At 43.4% G+C, this 18,058-nt stretch overlaps 1 protein-coding gene across 3 annotated transcripts in view; it reads left to right on the forward strand.

Annotated features, from left to right (window-relative positions):
* The first annotated feature begins 9,143 nt into the window (after window positions 1-9,143).
* Window positions 9,144-18,058, forward strand: part of bcor (BCL6 corepressor) — a 46,956-nt gene continuing 38,041 nt past the window's right edge. For all 3 annotated transcript variants that reach the window (XM_036545023.1, XM_036545026.1, XM_036545025.1), the window contains exon 1: window positions 9,144-9,878. The gene's annotated coding sequence lies outside the window, so the exon portion shown is untranslated. The remainder of the gene's footprint in view (window positions 9,879-18,058) is intronic.

Raw genomic sequence — 18,058 nt, forward strand, 5'->3', positions numbered from 1 at the left:
ATATTTGTCTTTGCATTTGAAAGAGATGGGCCCAGACTCAAACTACACTCAAAAGTGGGGTTTGTCTTTAGTTTCACAGCAGGCCTAACATAATTACGAAAGTGTTGCAACCACATTCCCGCATTTCTTAACGTACGCTGCATGAATACATAATGCAGGTGTCATGATGCAAGAAGGATGTTTAGCAAACTGACGACACAAACCAGCTGGTTAAAATGAACGTGTAGATAGTATATTTCCGAGCTGAACAATTAAAAATGTCTCGCAGATATATTATTTCAGGTATTTATTTCAGGGCAGATGGAAATAAACGATGGAATATAGAATGCGAAACTCCTTCCTGAAGTTGTTCAACTCGGAAATCTGTGTGGACTGTCCAAAAATTGCTTGAGGACTCGTGGGCTCTGCCGGTCAATTCCTGCTTCATAAGTAGCCTATACGATTGACTAACACGGTTTTACTTCTTACACAGCACAACAAAGGCGGTCGGCGGGTTTTGTTTTTAATAAAAATGCAAGTCCCTACAAGCAGAGATTAGCCAGTAGGCTAATATTTGTACAATAGGCTCCTTTCCAACACTCAGTATGCCACAGGTGTCTTAAATGAGTGGATCGCATTGACCGGGCTGTTTACGAGTTAAGTTGCTAGTGCCCGACTCAATGGGGCGGGGGGAGCAATTGCACTTTCATTATATTCCCATCACATTTTGGTCATCAAAAGTGTTGGCGCGAGCGCTGAGCAACAAAAATATCCGCTCGTTTCCTCGTACTGTGGAAAAAAAACCTCCTTAAAATGGTTTCTGCTTCGTCTGCAGGCGCACCTAGAGACACACGAACACGGGCGGGCGCGCACACACACACACGCACACACACATCAGTCACTCCTTTGTCCGGTCTTAGCGCGAGCATTGCGTTGCGGAAAGGATGGATCGCGCCTGCCGCTGGGGATTTCGCGTTGATCGCACATTAACACTGGCAGACCGGGATCTGCCGCTGATGGACGGCTTACAGCAGCTTTTTTTGCGTTCTTCTCCTGGGAAATGTACCGCCAACCACTCCCCGCCCCCGGCTTTCAATACAATATGGGTCGGGGTGGGGTGAGAGGGGGTCCGGCCATGTCAGAACAAATTAACCACTGAACCACCAAAACCTACGCCATGCATTTTCTGATGGTTCACAGATATACTGCGATTTTCTTTTTATGTTGTACTTTATTCGTTTGATAATATTAACAGTACTCGGTCTGTCTTCGATTTGTATCCTTAGGTCATAATGACGTTGCAGTTAATTAATTCGAACCCTTTGTTCTGTATTTTGATTTGGATTACCGAGTATTAACTCCTCCGTATGCACGCACCAACACAATCAAACCATTTTTATTATTTCAGTAGATTAGTCTCTTTTTTTCTGATGCTCTTTAAATACGCATTTAAACAGCAGAGTTTGTTTCGTCTGTTTAAAATAATGTGCAGCTTTGACAGAAATGAATAACATCGGCTCGGTCAATGGTTATAATGTAAAAGTCCAACGTGTCCGCAGGACTGAAAGCAATGATTCGATTATTGTGAACGTATTAGTAAGACGTATTGTGAACACACCTGATTTATAGCCAGATGGTTAAGATACAAGTTAAAGTGTTTCCCCCTAATTTGATTGCGGGGGATGGGGGCGCTGGGGGGAAGGGGGATTTCTACGGGCTACCACCAGGAAGTATTAACAAGCCTGGTAAACAGTATTAGTTAACGCAGTTATTTAAACTATTAGATAAACATTGATTTACCCCGTTCTCTTCAGCAATTTGACGTCCAAACATTAGTATTGTATTCCTGTTGATGCAACCATGTAGAATTAATTAGAAATGTCTGTAAATGATTTCACACTCTCCATTATAGCCTATGTTTCTAAATATTTTGTAGCTACTCTATGTAGCCTTCACAAAGGCGATTTTATTAGGCCTATTATTGTCATTGCCATTGTCAATATCAGTTATCAATAAAAAAAATAATGTTTAATTGAAGTTGTTTATTTATTAAGAATAAAATACAACCCAAATCTTACAGTTTAATAATCAGGGAATAATCAGGTCGGCAGCAAGGGAACACTGCAAGGACTTCACAAGCGTTTTTGCAGTCTCAGCCCACGGCCTTCATTCCTGTTCTCAGTCCGGCAAAAATCATCTAACACGCAGCTGCTGTGTAGACGTTGGCCGACTTAAGGGGCCTAAATCAACTGAAAGTCATTACTAGTCCGGGTGCAGCGGGCCTATGCACGTAACAGCCAACACGGTCAAATTAATCAAGCATCAATCATCGGAATTAATTAACGTGACTTCGTTATATGAGAGAAGACGGAACTTGCTGAAGCGTGCGCTATATGTGCCTATGGGCTAAAACAAACTATTTGCGCACTTGCCACCCTCTGAGCCAAAAGCATTTTATTTGACTAACCTGTGGCCTACGTAGAGCCAAGTTCATCCTGAGCTAGTAATAAAGACAAGTAGAATGGGATGGTGCTCTCGCACGACAAACACAAATAAGCTGCCATTTCGTGTAACGGTGAGCTGAAGGTACGCGAATACTAACAAGGGCGACGGGGAGTGAAATTAATGGAGGAACTAGGCACAGACTGCCACAGGAAAGTCGTGCAATTCCAGTGGTGTCTGCTATTCCATGGAAACCAACGGCTCGTCCACATTTTTAAATACGGCAGCACAGTCTGTTTTTACTTGTTAAGCGATAATAGTGACTACGGTGGACCGTGGTCTATACAAATATGTTTCTACAGTGCTTTTATTCAAATCTCGAATCACTTCTTCCGGTCTAATTTTGGTTACGGTCGAAACACAACCAGTATTCGTTAATAGATCGCTGGGAGAGCTCTGGATCGTTTTTGGTAAGGTACTGGCTGGTTATGTTCGCCCACTGTTGTCATTTTAAGAGTGACTCATTTTGATAATCTCAACGGGGTTTCCCTTGTTTCAACATTACATATGAAATGCAGTTGATTGCAGATTTCTAGGCTATGATTGTATACTCCTGGTACGCCTTGGTGATGTGGACTTCATTGAAATCTTAAGTATCCAAAACGTTTACTGGTAACCTTCAGCAAAGGCCCAAAAATGTATGACCAGGCCACAGGTCCCTCACTTGATTCTCCCGCCCCCTCAGACACTGACGTAGCACGTAGACTAACGCGTGAACTGACAATGAGAGGCTTATAGACTAATTACTTGAAGATATAATTGGAATACCTCATGTCTAGCTTAATTGTTTAAAAATTGAAAATAACGAAAATTTTTAAATAATTATGTTCGGAAATATTAAGCGCGTGAAACCACCCAAATGCCACTTTCCTTACATACAACGACGTTAGACTGATTTATACGAAACGCTGTTTTCTTTGTTTTGTCGTTTTATTTTAAGTAAGCGGATACCAAGTTCTAATCAGACGATTCCACGAGTTCAGCCGAGGCAAACCGTCCAAAGTCACACTCATTAATATTTTAATTAAGAACAAGGTTTGGCTTGTGTTTAATAAAGTGACTGCATGTCTTCCCAAACACAAACACATCAAGGAACCATATAAATAGATTTGACAAAAATTAGAACGTTTAGATATTTTGTTAATTTGAGTGCGGTGTAGAACTTTACTGTCTTAGCTGAATTAGCACGTTTGTTTGTAACAGGTTACACAGTAATTACAGATCAGTTTCATTTTGCCACTCCACTATATGTGCAGATTTGAGCACACCATACCAAGGATGTGTTCGGCAAGTCACCAAACATCCTCCAAGTACCGGTGCCCCCTTCTTGCGTCCATCAAAATGCGTCCGTCTGTCACCATATGCGAAACACCTGCCCGGGCACGTGACGGAGTATTTTTTCTAGCATGATTTAGCGTCTGGTCATATGGAGTACATTTAAACGGACTGCGTTCAAATGTTTTGTCATACGTAACACTTGACATACCTACCAACAAAACGTCAGAATTCTCAGGGGTTTTTTCCATTTACATTTTACGTTTCGTCACCTAGCCTCTTATCCACAGCGACGTACAAGATATGAGTACGTTTTACATTTTTGCCAGCCAACGTACGCTCTTATCCTGAAGTAAAGCGCAACGCGCATTCAACAAAACGAAGCGTTATAAACAAGGACACCACCATCCACACACGAGCAAGCGCCGCCGCCAAACACAGGGCCGAGACCACAAGTGTGCAATGCAAGTGTGAACACAATATATGCGATTTAAGTACTGCATCATTCCAACATCATGCAAACATATACCTCGAAGTAAAACTTTAACATATAGCGGATGAGATCAACCGCACATGGTTAATTATCACAATACAGTGATGTGAAGCGGTCTCCTAAAGGGGCATAATGAAATGATATCCAACAAAAACCTACAACGTGGAAAACCTTTTCGATGTAGCTATTTTACTTTGTTTTCTAAATGTCTTATAGAGGTGAGGCCACTTTAACTATTCTGAAATGCTGAAACGGTTAATCCCCGTGTGTTTTGTTCCTAGACAAAGACAACAGGTCAAAGAGAGAAAGGGAGTGAACAAGCAGGCTCATATCAACGAACCTCTTTTAGCTTTTAGGGCGCAGAGAGCAAGCAGAGTTTACCGCAGTGGCCGTTCGCTTGACACCAGAAGCACTCTGTGCCTGGCCTTGACATGAGGAGTTGGACAGAGTGCTTTTTTCTTCACGTCCCCACCTAAACAGCCTATTACGTAGTTCGACATTTTCACTTTATCATTATAAATAGTCCAAAGGAAAACGTTTAGCAGGATTATCTTGAGAACCCGAAACGCGTCATGAAAGCTGGATATATAGCCTGTTGAGGGAACGGATTTTGCCTCCTCTGAGATACAGCGAACCGCCCCAAAGCCGGCTGATCGGGACTATTGTTCTTGGGGAGTGAACGGAAAGACGACGCCTGAACGCAACTGCTGCGAGATAGCAGCTTTTTCGCCGCGGTGTCGACGCCAGTCTCTCTCCCCCTTTCAATGATTGTGTGTGTGTGTTTGCCCAACTGTCGGCAAGCATGCGTCACCATGTGTAATCTAATTTATCTCTGTGCATTGTCCTGGATGAATTCGTAGCCTTTAAGAGCCGCGGACCTCTCCAGTTTCCGCATGTTATAGGTTAACGCAGGCAAAATTTATCAGCCAAGGTCCACACAGCAGTTCTTCCGATGTTCAATGGGACTAGGGAAATATATATTAACCCCTTAAATGGTTGTCAAACGATAAAGACACACTGGAACAGTTGTCTGAATAATTCTGTTTCGAAAAAAAATGAAATGGGCTACTTCATTCGGAAACTGCTATCAATGTGGTGATGATTTAATATCTTGCCTTTCGCGCTGTGCTTAAATTGAATTGGCCCAACAGTTGGGGAAAAGATGAGGGTGCCGATTTACACGCTAACGGTAGGCTAAAATCTATAGCTTCCACTTAGAAGTTTCTATCTGAAACGGGCGGTTAAAAATCAAGAACTGTTAATGAGGACGACCGAGGAGAAATACTGAAGTTAAGGGAAAATGACTAAATACGCGTTTTGCTTTCCACATGCCATTTGCTTACCAAAATGTGACGCCTCCAAAACCCCGGTGTGACACGTTGATCCTCCTTAGCCTCCGTTTTCCCTCCAGCTGTATTGCCTTTAATTAATTAGGAACTGAATGGACTGAATGACTCTTTCCACAGATTCTCCGCTTGACACTTTTGAACAAACGTTGCGATATGTGACGTATTATTGTAAAACTTTCACAGTCACAATTTGACAATCCAGTGGTGTTAGTGTTCAACAGAAAAAGCAGTTTATTTTGTTTTATTTATTTTTTTTATATAAATATAAATATATATTTATATTTATTTTGTGTGCAAAGGCGTCTGACAAGCAAATGCTTGCTAATATTGATGGCACTAGTTAGGTAGTCTTTATTCGAGACATGCTTGGTTTACCGTTTTAGACGTGAACATTTTAATTCAGAAGTATTTGTATTCTCCACAAAAATGATCTCGGAATGTGGGCGTTCATGCCCGCCTTTAAGTGACCTCTCCGTGGTTTGTACCTCTGGCCGCCTGTTTCGCTAATCCGCTCGCTGGAACAGACGCGACGCCCGAATTAATTCATGCCATTCCTCCTGCGCTTTACTGATATATTAAATCAAGACCCGTCGCCGAGCTGTTAGCCAGATTTATTAAATCTCCAAATGCTCTCAAGCATGACGCTCTTGGCCGCGTCTTAAACCGGCAGCACTTCGCTAAATTCCGTACGTACACCCGGTTTATCCACTAATACTCTATAATTTCAGTTATATAACCATAGTATTTAGAGGGTAGCCGGCACTGTGACAAGCGTGAAGACGAACCTTCCCGGGGCTGAAACGTTGTGCCGATGACGAAATCTGATCGGCATTAATTTTTTCAAGCTCTGCGCATGCTTATCATTTTGGGTATATTGCGCCCCGGCGATGTTCTTTGTCCACTAGATAGCCCGTAGCAATCACCGAGAGGGTATCTAATAGTCAACATTCCTTGGTTTATCTGTTAGTCAAACCGCTGATATTTAACGTAAATATTTTCTTGTGTTTCCTCGTGCTGTCTGGCCGACAAAGACCTTATTCAAGACTGAGATGTTTAACTACTCGCAGAAACACGCAGACTGTCACAAATCGCACGAACTGTGACGACATGAAAGCAGTTTCGGAGCTCGCTTGAGGAATCAAGGCCACTGTCCCCTCCTCTTTTAAATATAAATTGTCAAAATGTGAGGGAATACAACAAAAAAAAAAACTGAATTCGATGTCCACATATTATTTATTTCAAAATTGTTGAGAATTTAGCCAATTTCCATGGATTTGCTGGTGTTATTGCTTGGTGTGTTCTCCACAATGCAGCATAGGCTCTTTGGAAAGTGTATTATATACTCCTTTTGTGTTCTGCGCCACTGTTTTATGTCACAGGATGAGCGCAGTTCTTGTGAAATAATGAAAACCCAGATACACGTAGCCTAGATAGGGGCCCGGAATGAGCACAGTGCGGTCTCTTCAAACGTTTCTGTTCAAAGAAAGAGGTGCACCCCTTCACCTTATTGCCTCATCCTGTTCGTCATGTGTAAGCTCTTTTATTTATTTAAGCGGGACATGCCTGCAAGAAATTTCAGTTTGTGATTCTCTTCTTGTGCGCGAGTCTGCGAGTCGTCCTGCCCTTGAACCCTTTCATCAGCTGGGTTTGCTATCGGGTGCACACAGTACCAGTGAACCGGTCACCTCGTCTCAACTATAGGATTTCCGGCTTATTAAACATCGAACTGCACCTTCACAGTAAATATGCCGCTTTGGATGTCTGTCCTTGACGTTCATTTTAAATAATGACAGTTATATTTTTATAACCAATAACATTTTGTAATTCGTTTTATTTGTTTCAATCTTGTTGTTATTAAAACCCTTAAGTTTATTATTATTATTACTCTCAGTAGTAGTCGTATTAGTAGCATAGTATAAATGGGCTGTGCTAATAGCTCTTGCACGTGCGAGCCGTCGGAGAGGTTTTTCATTGCACAACACTTGCACAGGCAGAATGAATGAGGTTGATTTCCACCGAGGTATCTTTTCCTCTCTAATCTTTGAGTGCTTGTAAACAGATTTATCACGGCAGTAAATATGGGTTCGTTTCACTGGTATTTTTTGTTGTTGTTTTCTTTTTGTCCACGGGCCCGAGCCCTCTGAGAAATCCTTCCCGCCCTATAAGCGCATTGCGCAGCGGTGTGACCTTCGGGTCAGTTCCCGAGGGGTTGCGCGAGGGGGAGGGCTGGTTGTCAGACTATACGGGCAATCCTATTACGACCACAGTGTCCGTGATTATCCTGCTTCCTGCTGTACGGCGTAATAGACTGGTCTTTTACAGCTTGCTTCAAGGTAAACGCACCGCGCAAAGAGTTTAAAAACAATCCCTAGTGACGTGTCCGCAGATAGGCGTTGAAAAAATAGGGACACTGACAATTAACATTTAACAGTTCTTATTAGTAGTGGCCCTGATTCTCTCTGAGTTTTGGACAGTCCACATCATTGATGTAATCTATCATTATTTTAGAAATGTCAACAAATGCAAAGTTCTGTCTTGCCTTACTGTATGATCTTGTCAGCAAGTTATGTAATTTGTCGTTTTAAAGCCTCGCCTCGGTGAGTTTATAAAGCTGTCTGCAAGAAGGACTTTCTTGAAATCGCATGCTTCATGCATCGGGTTTTGTGTCCCATGAACCACAACAAAATAGCCTGTGAACAATGGTGAAGACATTTTGGCAGACAGTTATTAGCCTTATAAAGTTCGAGTCCGACCTGCGTGTTGTGCCTCAGCCCCCCGCCCTTAAGTGTACAGTGCGGCGCCCCTGTCCGTTCCCCATACTGTTGCCATTTTGTACAATTTTATGCTCAGTTAAGAGGATACGGGGTCCAGTAGAACAGGTCTCTGTCCAAAAACTGCCCTTAGCCCACTTTGTGTAAAGGTCTTCGAATGTGTGTAAGCTAGGCGAAATTTGAAATGTGCTCCAGGGAATTTGCGACCTTAGTCTGTGCTTGATCATCAAGAGATCGAATTCCCGGTGGTATACCGGTGCAATGCCTTGAACAAGGTATTTCACCTTAGCTCCATGTTCCCGTAAAACTATCGCTGTGCATATGGGTCACTGAATGAGCACGGTTTAAAATGTTTGCATTCCAGGTCATTTTTATAAGTGTGGCTAATCAATCAGACAATCATGTGAAATGAGCCAATACAATTCCGTATTATTTGGTCCGATTACGTGCACTGCCGTCTGAATAGCCAGTACGTTGAAAACCCGGTAATAATTAAAAATCTTAGTGAAGAGGTCTCTTTTTCACACGGCAAAAGCTATTTTTAATAACATGTGAATAGGGACGACGCGAAACAGGCATGTTCGTTTGCCAGATCGTTCCCTCGCCCGCTTTCTAGTTCGCTCGAGACATTTTTTCTCTTGTTTTGTTTTACACGTCCGTCGAGCGAAGTGTGCTGGGGGTTTATGGTAATTGCGGTTCCCCGACTGGCCTTCTGGGTAGAGTCTGCGAGTGGGAGCGAACTGCTCTCCGTGCTCATTCTCCGCTGCTCGCACGGAGACAGCAGCAGTTGGTGTCTTGAGCTGGTCTGCGCGGCAGAGAGGGAACTGGAACTGGAAGAAAAAAGACGGAAAGAAAATATTTTAAACCGTTTACCAAGAATCCGAAAGGAAACGAAGCAAAGATTTTCAAAATGGGAATTGCGTATTCGAAACGAATTTACTAGGAAGTGTGTAACTGATAGCTAGTTATATTTTAGATCGGCGTGTGTTCGGTGTGAGCTGTAACCCAACATGGCGCTGCGAGGCATAACCAGGCTGAATTAATTGCTTGAGTCCAAGGACTGTCGCCACCTGTACCCTTGTACTATATACGGAGATCGAACCTCGCATTCGGACCTAGGAGTATACCGATTTGGATCTGGGATTCTGAGGATGTCTACAAACCACTTTTATTTTGCGCATTTTTCCCCAACTGGAAATACTCCGAGACTTTGGATCGCTACAAGAAAGTACTCTCTTTACTGCTTTCTGCGAGTGTAAAACAAAAACCATAAATCCCTTGAATTTCTTCTGGTTAGTAAAGAACGTTTAGCAATATTCAGTCGCAGAACGGTCGCCCCTGTTTTGATCGAGACGGTGGTCTGAGTTTGGCTGGAATGTTTGAGCTTCTGTGAAACAGGATCGTGTCTGGTTTGAACTGATCAACTCGGAAACTTAAAACAGGAGAAATAAGCGTGAAGTTCTATACACGGTTGGATTCTGCACTAAAATAACTCTAAACTTTGTCCAGGTAAGACATTTTTTGTTTGTTTGGGGTGTAGGTTATAGCTCCGATTTATTTCTCCTTTTATGACCCACTACGATGTCGTGCGATATTAAATGCTCTCATTCCCCGAGACCCAGACAGTTCTAAGAATACCGAAATAGGATTTTATGAACAACTGCGACAGCGGTGGATTTTCCCGACTTGTGTGTTGCCTTTTAACGGCGATGTTGAAAACCTTCTCACCGTTTTATGCGTTAGTCACGACATGTCTTGCTAGCCTACATTTTACGGAGAACAACGAGAAGTGGCGAAAGGGTGGTCGTTATGCATTTGTGTGCAAAGGCATAGGGCTGATCAGTCACTTAGATTCTCTTTTTAATCAGTTCGCCCGGACTGGTGAAAACCTACTCACAATGAATCATTTCCAACACCGCGACGGGGCTTCCCGATTAGCGGAACAATCGTAAGCTCTTGGACCTAAAAATCCGCGAAGAGCGTGGATAGCCGTTCTGAAGGGGTAGTTTCTGCCACTTTTACACGATTGTATTTCAGGTGTTTTGACTGTCATCGTAAAGAATGGGATATCCGGGACATAGGCTAGTAATCCTTTTATTGAGTAAGGTATACGTCCCGATGTCCGAGATAAAACATGCGGTTATGGATTCAAGCCTCGCCCTGTATGCATAGTCTACAGCTCACATACGAATTCGTGCAACACTGTTGGGGGGCATCCCCGTGCTGTTTTTCTGCGTGTGTATGGGAGGGTGCGGATTCGTGCCTCGCGGGATAGAGTGCAAGACACGGTACGGGCCAGATAGACTGCGGCAGAGACGTGATCCATCAGCGGAGATATGTTGAAACCCCCCTTCCCCCACACAGCATAGAGAGGCTCGTGCAGGTGGGAGACAAACTGCAAAAATGTACTTTGTCGGTTTACACCTCGTGTCCCAGACTCCAGATTGGCAAACCTTCGATGTGGAAACGATAACTCGCGAATTGTATTTTATCCAAATGTTAACTGGGTTCTCAGTAATCTGTCCCTTTTATTTGAAATGTCTAACCTAGTTCTTATTTTCGGTTAGGCCCGTTACCAAAACAGAAAAAAAACTTCGGCACATAAAGGCGTTCATTCTTGCCGGTGTTGGTGACTGAATGTTGATTATTAAGTGCTCCTGGGATCGATGCGTTTGCCAGCTCATTATTTATCCAGTAACAGGATTGGACTGCGCTGGAAAGTCAGTTCGCAAACAAACAAAAAAGCTTTCTCAAACGTCAGATTCTCGTTATATTCTTATAGTCCTGTCCTATGACATGCTATCTGTGCCGTGGATTTTGAATGCATGCGCTGTACTTTGAAAATGCTTTTAATTGCAACTGGTTTGCCGAGAGGGTAACACATGCGTTGGTTCATTTGTGAAGTGTATTCACGTCCGTAGTATTCGTTGATGCATATTGTCACTCTTTAAATGATTTATTTATAACTGAACCTAAAACCCTACTGAAAACATGCTTTCAGGCTTAGAAGTCTACAATTTGGTTGAAAGAAGGGGGAAAACAAGTCATAAGCTTGGCTAAGTTGGTCGAATCCTTTCAGCTGTAGTGGAATATAGGGAATGCTTTTAACGTAACACCTTTTCGTGATTGTTCCAAAGGTGTTATCACAAAACTTAATTTTTTTCAACTACCATGGAATGTTCTATATAACGACCAAATGCTGACCTACGTCTGATGTGTAATCAGTCCATGGTTATGGCAGTTACAACCCGCCGCCGACCTCAGACGATGTTCCATTCGCGTATCTTGGGCTGTCTGTGTTTCGCACATGACAGGAAACGATGGAATAAAATGGAAGAAAACAAAATGGGATGTGTGAACATTCCCAACTAACTAGCCTACTGAAATTTCATTCGGTACATAACCTACCGTCGTGTGGAAATCATTTAGCTCAGTTGTAGGTTCCATATACACGTCACTGTCCGAAATAACTGCTGTAACTATTGTACTGTCATTGCAGTACCTTGCTGCCGTTGTCCTATAGGCTAGTTAACGAGAGCACTCTAAAATACTAATGTCTTTTTCGCAATTAGAATTCATTCGCACTACTAACATATAAATCCAGAAAATGTGACGGAAGGATTTCGAGAAAGTGATACTTTGTCTTGTCTGGTGTCTGTCTGGATTAATATCCTGCCTTCAGTTGTATTAGTACAGTACGTACGATCGGCTCCTGGCGCACAACTCAACTGGATTTTAAATAGACCGTCGAGTTTTGCGGGAGATACGGGCTAAGCTAGAGCTCCGAGGGGGAACGAGTCACAGGAAGTCATGCGACTCTAAAAGCGGCTCTGGTAGCGGAGAAGCCATAGACATACGGCTCGCGGTACGGACGTTTCAGCAAACGGTCACGTTCTTGGGTGAACTCAAAATGTTTGCGGAAAAGTACCAATTCGATCATAGTTCCCGTATCAGATATACCATATTGGGAAAAGGCATCCCGCTCCGGTAGTTGTGTTGGGTGCTCTGTAAGTCGGTGCGGTTTGATTTTGTTTATTTTTAGCGTGTCCGTCTGCAAATCGGCTCCCGATCTCCTGCTGCATTTACCCAGACGTGGTAGAACCGGCGTGCAACTAGCCACTAGACAGGTGAAATCAACTTCCAGTTTGCTTAGACGGACTCCGTCCTCAATGCCATTCTTCGTGCTGTGTTCTTATAGACTAATTTCAAACGCAGTTTATGCTGTTGTATCTCTCCATTTAATTCAATTTAGGAAAGAGATGCTGTATACTAACTACCATTTAAAACTAACCAACGCTTGGTGGACTATTACCTGAAACTGCATTCTTGGCTACTGCAAACTTTAAAATGTTAGATTGTGGTTCTTGTCGGTTGGGTTAATCGTACTGTTCGAACAGATGCTCAGCAGTCTTAGTGTCCCAGCTGGTGTGGTTTCGGCTTAGTTAAGTTCGGGCGAATTTCAGATTGGTGGGGTTGTGTGGGGTTAGCCTACCTGTTGTAATTTCCTGACGTTGGAACGTAGGCCATCACAAATCAGAATACGGTAACTACATTAGCGCGCTCTAAGGAGTGCCGCTTTTCAAGTCACGCGCCGCAAGGGGCTTTTGATAAACGGCTGGCAGTTGAGCTCCGCGGGGTCGCGGTGTTCTGTGGACGCTCTCGAAGGCAGCCTGCGTGCCTCAGTGTTCTAGCCGTGTGGGCATGTAAACAAAAGGGCTTTAGGTCATTGTTTGGCGTTTGTGACAGTTTTGTGCCCCGCGGGGCGACGTCGAAATGTTAATTTGTTATGCATTTGGACAATTCAGCCGGTCTGAAACAATCGCAGGCTGTTGCATAGCAATGTAGCCTAATCTATAAGCTTTGTGCCTGCAGAGAAGAACATAGGCCTGGTTTGAAATGCTTTCGCAAATATATCAAAATCACCAGGCACATTTGACTGCATTGAGGGAAGTGTCCATTGTATTTTTAGTTCCAGTGCGGCCAGTAGGCGTCAACCACTTTGACTTCGATGGCATCCCAGAATTAAAATCCGTATTTGTCGGAGCGATGGATTTTGATACGAATTTCGGGTGCAACTCATAGAGGGAATAGCGGGTAGTATTTTTAGAAGATAGTTCATATTTGTGTTGCACGTGTAACCAAAAGGCCACACCCGTGTCTCATGGAATCATCGCTCAAAAAAAAAAAAAACATTTTTTTCAAATGACTGTTTTTTTCAAATGACTTTTACTATAAGGTAAACCAAAAACCACCTTTGTCACGTGTAGTGTTTTGTCAGACCACGGGCAAAGACCGTAAACAGGCCCGATGATGCTTTCCTTAATAACCCACTGAAATGATTGAAGGCCCCAAAGAGAGATCCTGGTTTCGGCTTAGTTGATGAATGGTGCAAATTCCACGTTATAGAGTTCATAGAGTTAGATTGAGTCTGGCTAGTGGAAACATTCATTTTCAAGATTTTGAATACAAAACATTAACATATAGATGTAATTTAAATAGGCTATTGTTTATGCAATAACTAACTCCGTTGAAAAGCCGTCTTAGACCTTTACTACCGAACCTCGATACTTAAGTGTACTTGAACCAAAAGAACCTAAACTGGAAGAATATCTCAAACGTGGAATGTACGCACACATTAAAGGTCAGTGCACAAAGAATGGTTATGGTGTAAAGAACCATCTTCAACGTCGGCGTCCATTTTTGCGTTTAAGATTAGGCCTACTGCGATAGTCAATATTAGAATATAGGCTATAGCAGTGTGCTGGAGAGATCGGGTTTCAGAGCTGGCTCCCGGAGGAGACGTCATGGTTTGATTGAAGTCGCACTCAGTCCAAGCCTCCCCCGGGACGGCAGCCTGAAACAGGAGAGCTCTTTTCTCTGTTTTAGAAAGCCTTTGTGCCGCAGGAGCTCCGCGTGCACGGATCGCTGCGCTTTCATAAGAACGTGTTACTGCCTATTCTAGCATTGTTTTCTTAACGCTAAATTTTCACCCAGAGCTAAAGATCTGGAACTATTATACGCTCAGCGATGGTGTATAGCCTACGTCTTACCACAGCTGATCATTTAAAAATAGATATTACCTTAAGAAGAAATATATAAATGTACGCATACAGAACTTGTAAAATTAGGCTGACACCGAAAGAGGGTCCTTATTCAAACCAAGCTGCACTTAATATTTTCAGTAGTGTCGTTTGTCCTCTACCGGGGTTATTGTTTAATTTACACGTGAGGAGTTGCCTCTCGCCCGAAACCTCTGCGTTTCGGGGGATTTTGGCATCAGCAGCCATTTCGTTCTCAGCAGGCCCCGACCTGAAGACCTATCGTTCTGCTTTTATGATGTCACTGCCTTGGGGGCTTTGACTGCTGATGAAATACGACAGAAACACAGCCACTTCACACCCTGTGCCAAGACAGGACGCTGGAAAGTACACGAAGGAGCGTACTGATCGACTCCGTATTGGTGTTTTTCTAGATGACGTTACCTGCCCTGTTTTAGGTGTCCGTCTCATTTGATTAACTTAGATTATTAAACCTACACATTATACTATAATTGTCTGTTAATTTTACATTACATTATTGTCATTTAGCAGACGCTCTTATCCAGAGGGACTTGCATAGGCTACAGTTTTTACATGTTATCCATTTGGATATTTACTGAGGCAATTCTGAGTTAAGTACCGTGCCCAAGGGTACCATGGCAGAGCCCAAGTGGGGGATTGAACCAGCAACCTTTTTGGTTACGAGAATAGCTCCTCACCACTGTGTTACACTGCCACCATGTAATGTGATTTTCCAATGTTCAGTGAAATGCCTCATCACGAAAAGGCCTCTGTCTATCTGGCCGTGTGTTATGTGGCCTTCATGTTGATTCGTGAATAGCTCGGATTTTCCCGACTCAAATTATATGTCAATAAACTGCATTCTCCTCAAGGAGGTGACGCCCGATTACCGTTACCAAATGTGTTGGACAAGAAGTTGCATCCGCAACGAAACGTCAGATGGATCAAAGCAAGTTTGAACGAGGAGGGGCGACTCACGCTGATCGCGGATGTCTCCGTATTTGCATTTCGCGTCTTTTGTGACATAAAGCGCCATTTAGTCACTTTCCTGGTTTGGCTTGGAATGAATCGGCGAGTTCATCTGCAGTCTTAGGCTTAGTCCCCCGTTTACAGCACGGATCTCACAATGTTGCTGTTGTTAGTTCCGATTTAAAAGGATTGTTCCACCGACTTGCACGCGCTCTGCGGTCAGGGTAGCGCGCGAGGACTGTTTACTGCGAGTACAAATAAAGCGACAGCTGTTTGGGTTGTCCGCTCTGCTCTCCCTTCTTGTTCGCTTTCACTCGGTCTCTCAGTACCCCTTGAGTCGCTATCCCCTTCAACTGCATTTACACAATTACTTTATTTTAATGTAGGGTTTCTACTTGAACTTGGTATGGCACTGAAACATCCGATATCACTGATATTTCCCCGTTTCATTGCTAGGCCTGTCCTGGCTTGATTGCAAATCTAATTGATGTAATTATGACTATTGAAACATTATGACACAGAGCATGAATGTTTAGACGGCTGTCACTTCGAGCATTTTCAATCCGGGAAAACGAACTCTAAACACCAGTCTAGGTTGTCCCTCTACATGCAGCATTTTCCATTCCAGCGTAGATCTTCGGTCCCGCAGTGGGCATATTAAGTCCGAACTGCTTCGTAGCTGCAAAGAATACACACCAAGCAGATATGAGGAGCGCATTTTAGGCCTATGAGCTGTAGTTTTATCGAATACCAAAGACAGAGCTGAACGTGTGTGACTTACCCATGATTCCATATTTTTGGTAATCCGTCAGGCCCGCGGAGTAGTAGAGGAGATCAGGAGGCTCGGTCACTCGGTTGTTAGCCCATCATGCTAAGTGCCTGGAGTGTCACCCCATTAATACGACTATATTTACTGATTTATTTTTGTTTTAGTTTTTTCATTGGGTTATTTCAATCGAAGCATAGACTTAAGTAAATGTACTTTTTGACGAGCATTATCAAGGGTATAGTAATGTTTCTACCGTTATGCACGTCTGTCCAACTTGTGAGGCCACAGAGATGAATGCTATCTGTTGGCATTCTTTGGGGGTTGAAGAAATTTTAAAAGTCGAGCTGTCCCCGAGACGTGTCACGATATGGAAATACTTTTGTTTTGACAATCAAATTCTTTGTAATTGCAGACTATTTCGATCTAAAATGTATTAGTGCAGTCGTAATTGAGGAAATGCTTATGTTTTGTGCTTTGTGGTAACAGAAATGCCCACAATGAGTTAAATCTTTTAAACGAACTGTCAGATGTACGGACCGTTTTGTACACGAGGCAACGCGAGTGACTCGCTCACTCGTCAGGCTGCCTTCTGTTCCTGCTGCAGCGCGGGAGAGCGCGGACCTTCGTTGTGGGAAGGGAGGGGAGGAAAGCGATTACGCGTTCATTTGCTGTATAATGAGCTGTTTTCGATTCCCCGTGGGTCGCTTCCATTCTGATAGGAGAGGAAAGGGATGGGACGGGCTTGATCTTATCGATCGGCGACTCCCTCAACGTTGTTGCGTCGTCAGTGTGGGGAAACAGTGACCCTGTCGCACTCAGTTATGCAAAACCAACTCAGCGATTTCTAAAGTCTGCTCCGAATGTCCTTCTTGTACTCTTTATTTATGTCGGCACGTCTAATTCCAAACAGTTATGGCCTCTGCGCCGTTTATCAGTCTGGTATACAGCGTCGCTTTGGCGTAGGGTTTAAAGACCATTTTCAACAGTTTGATTGCACATTTTTCTTCTAAACGTTTGTATAAATGGACCTTTCATATACGCCTAATCGAAAACATAAAGTAGTAGTTTTCGCCGCGAAGCTCAGCCAAAATGACGATGATTGTCTGGTAACCCCAGTTTAAAAAAAAAAGTAAGAAATAGCCTAGGTGGAAAGTTGTTCTTACGAGCGTTTTGGACCATTAATCACGATTCCGTGTCAGGGCTACGTTGCGACGCCCCCTTTTAAGCAAGGACGATTAGAAACCTCCTTGCTTTAAGTGATTGTTCCGGTCTCGGTCTCTGGCAGCGGAATCCTGTTTCTTTAAAATGGCGCGGGCAGTCTGTTTCCTACACGCAAGCAACCAGGCTGCGTGGGAGAGAGGGAGCGAAAAGTTCCTTTGTGGTGCACGTTTAGGATGGCCAGCGCTCCGTCCTAATTTGGAACCATGTGTATGCTGTGGATAGCAGCTGTTGTGTCGATAACCTTATCTAAAAGGAGATAATTTAGAACTATACCTCGTGTGACCTGTATCCAAAATTATCTACAGCGCTCGAAAGTGGGGCTTTTTCACATTGGCCGACGCTACATCAGCGTTGAACAGCGTTACAGAAAAAATATAATAACCATTTAACTGACACCAGTAATAAGCACCGGAGCGCGGAAGCGCAATTAAGCTCGTTGAATATTAAGAGCGCTTTATTTTTAATTAAGCATAGTTCCCTTTTCCTTCGCGAGACCATCGAAGTAACGATGTAGAAAGCAGGATACGTTTAGAGGAAACAGCTGCGCCCGCGCGGTGCTAGTCCTCTAGATTGCTTTAGTATTTGTTTTCATTTAGATTAGAGGCCGTTCGCTCGACACCGATGTGGTTTGGGTAGGCGATTGGAAGGTAACTCTTCGTGTAACTTCGGCT

The sequence above is a fragment of the Megalops cyprinoides genome, chromosome 14 (assembly GCF_013368585.1).
Source record: "Megalops cyprinoides isolate fMegCyp1 chromosome 14, fMegCyp1.pri, whole genome shotgun sequence".
NCBI classification, from domain to species: Eukaryota; Metazoa; Chordata; class Actinopteri; order Elopiformes; family Megalopidae; genus Megalops; species Megalops cyprinoides.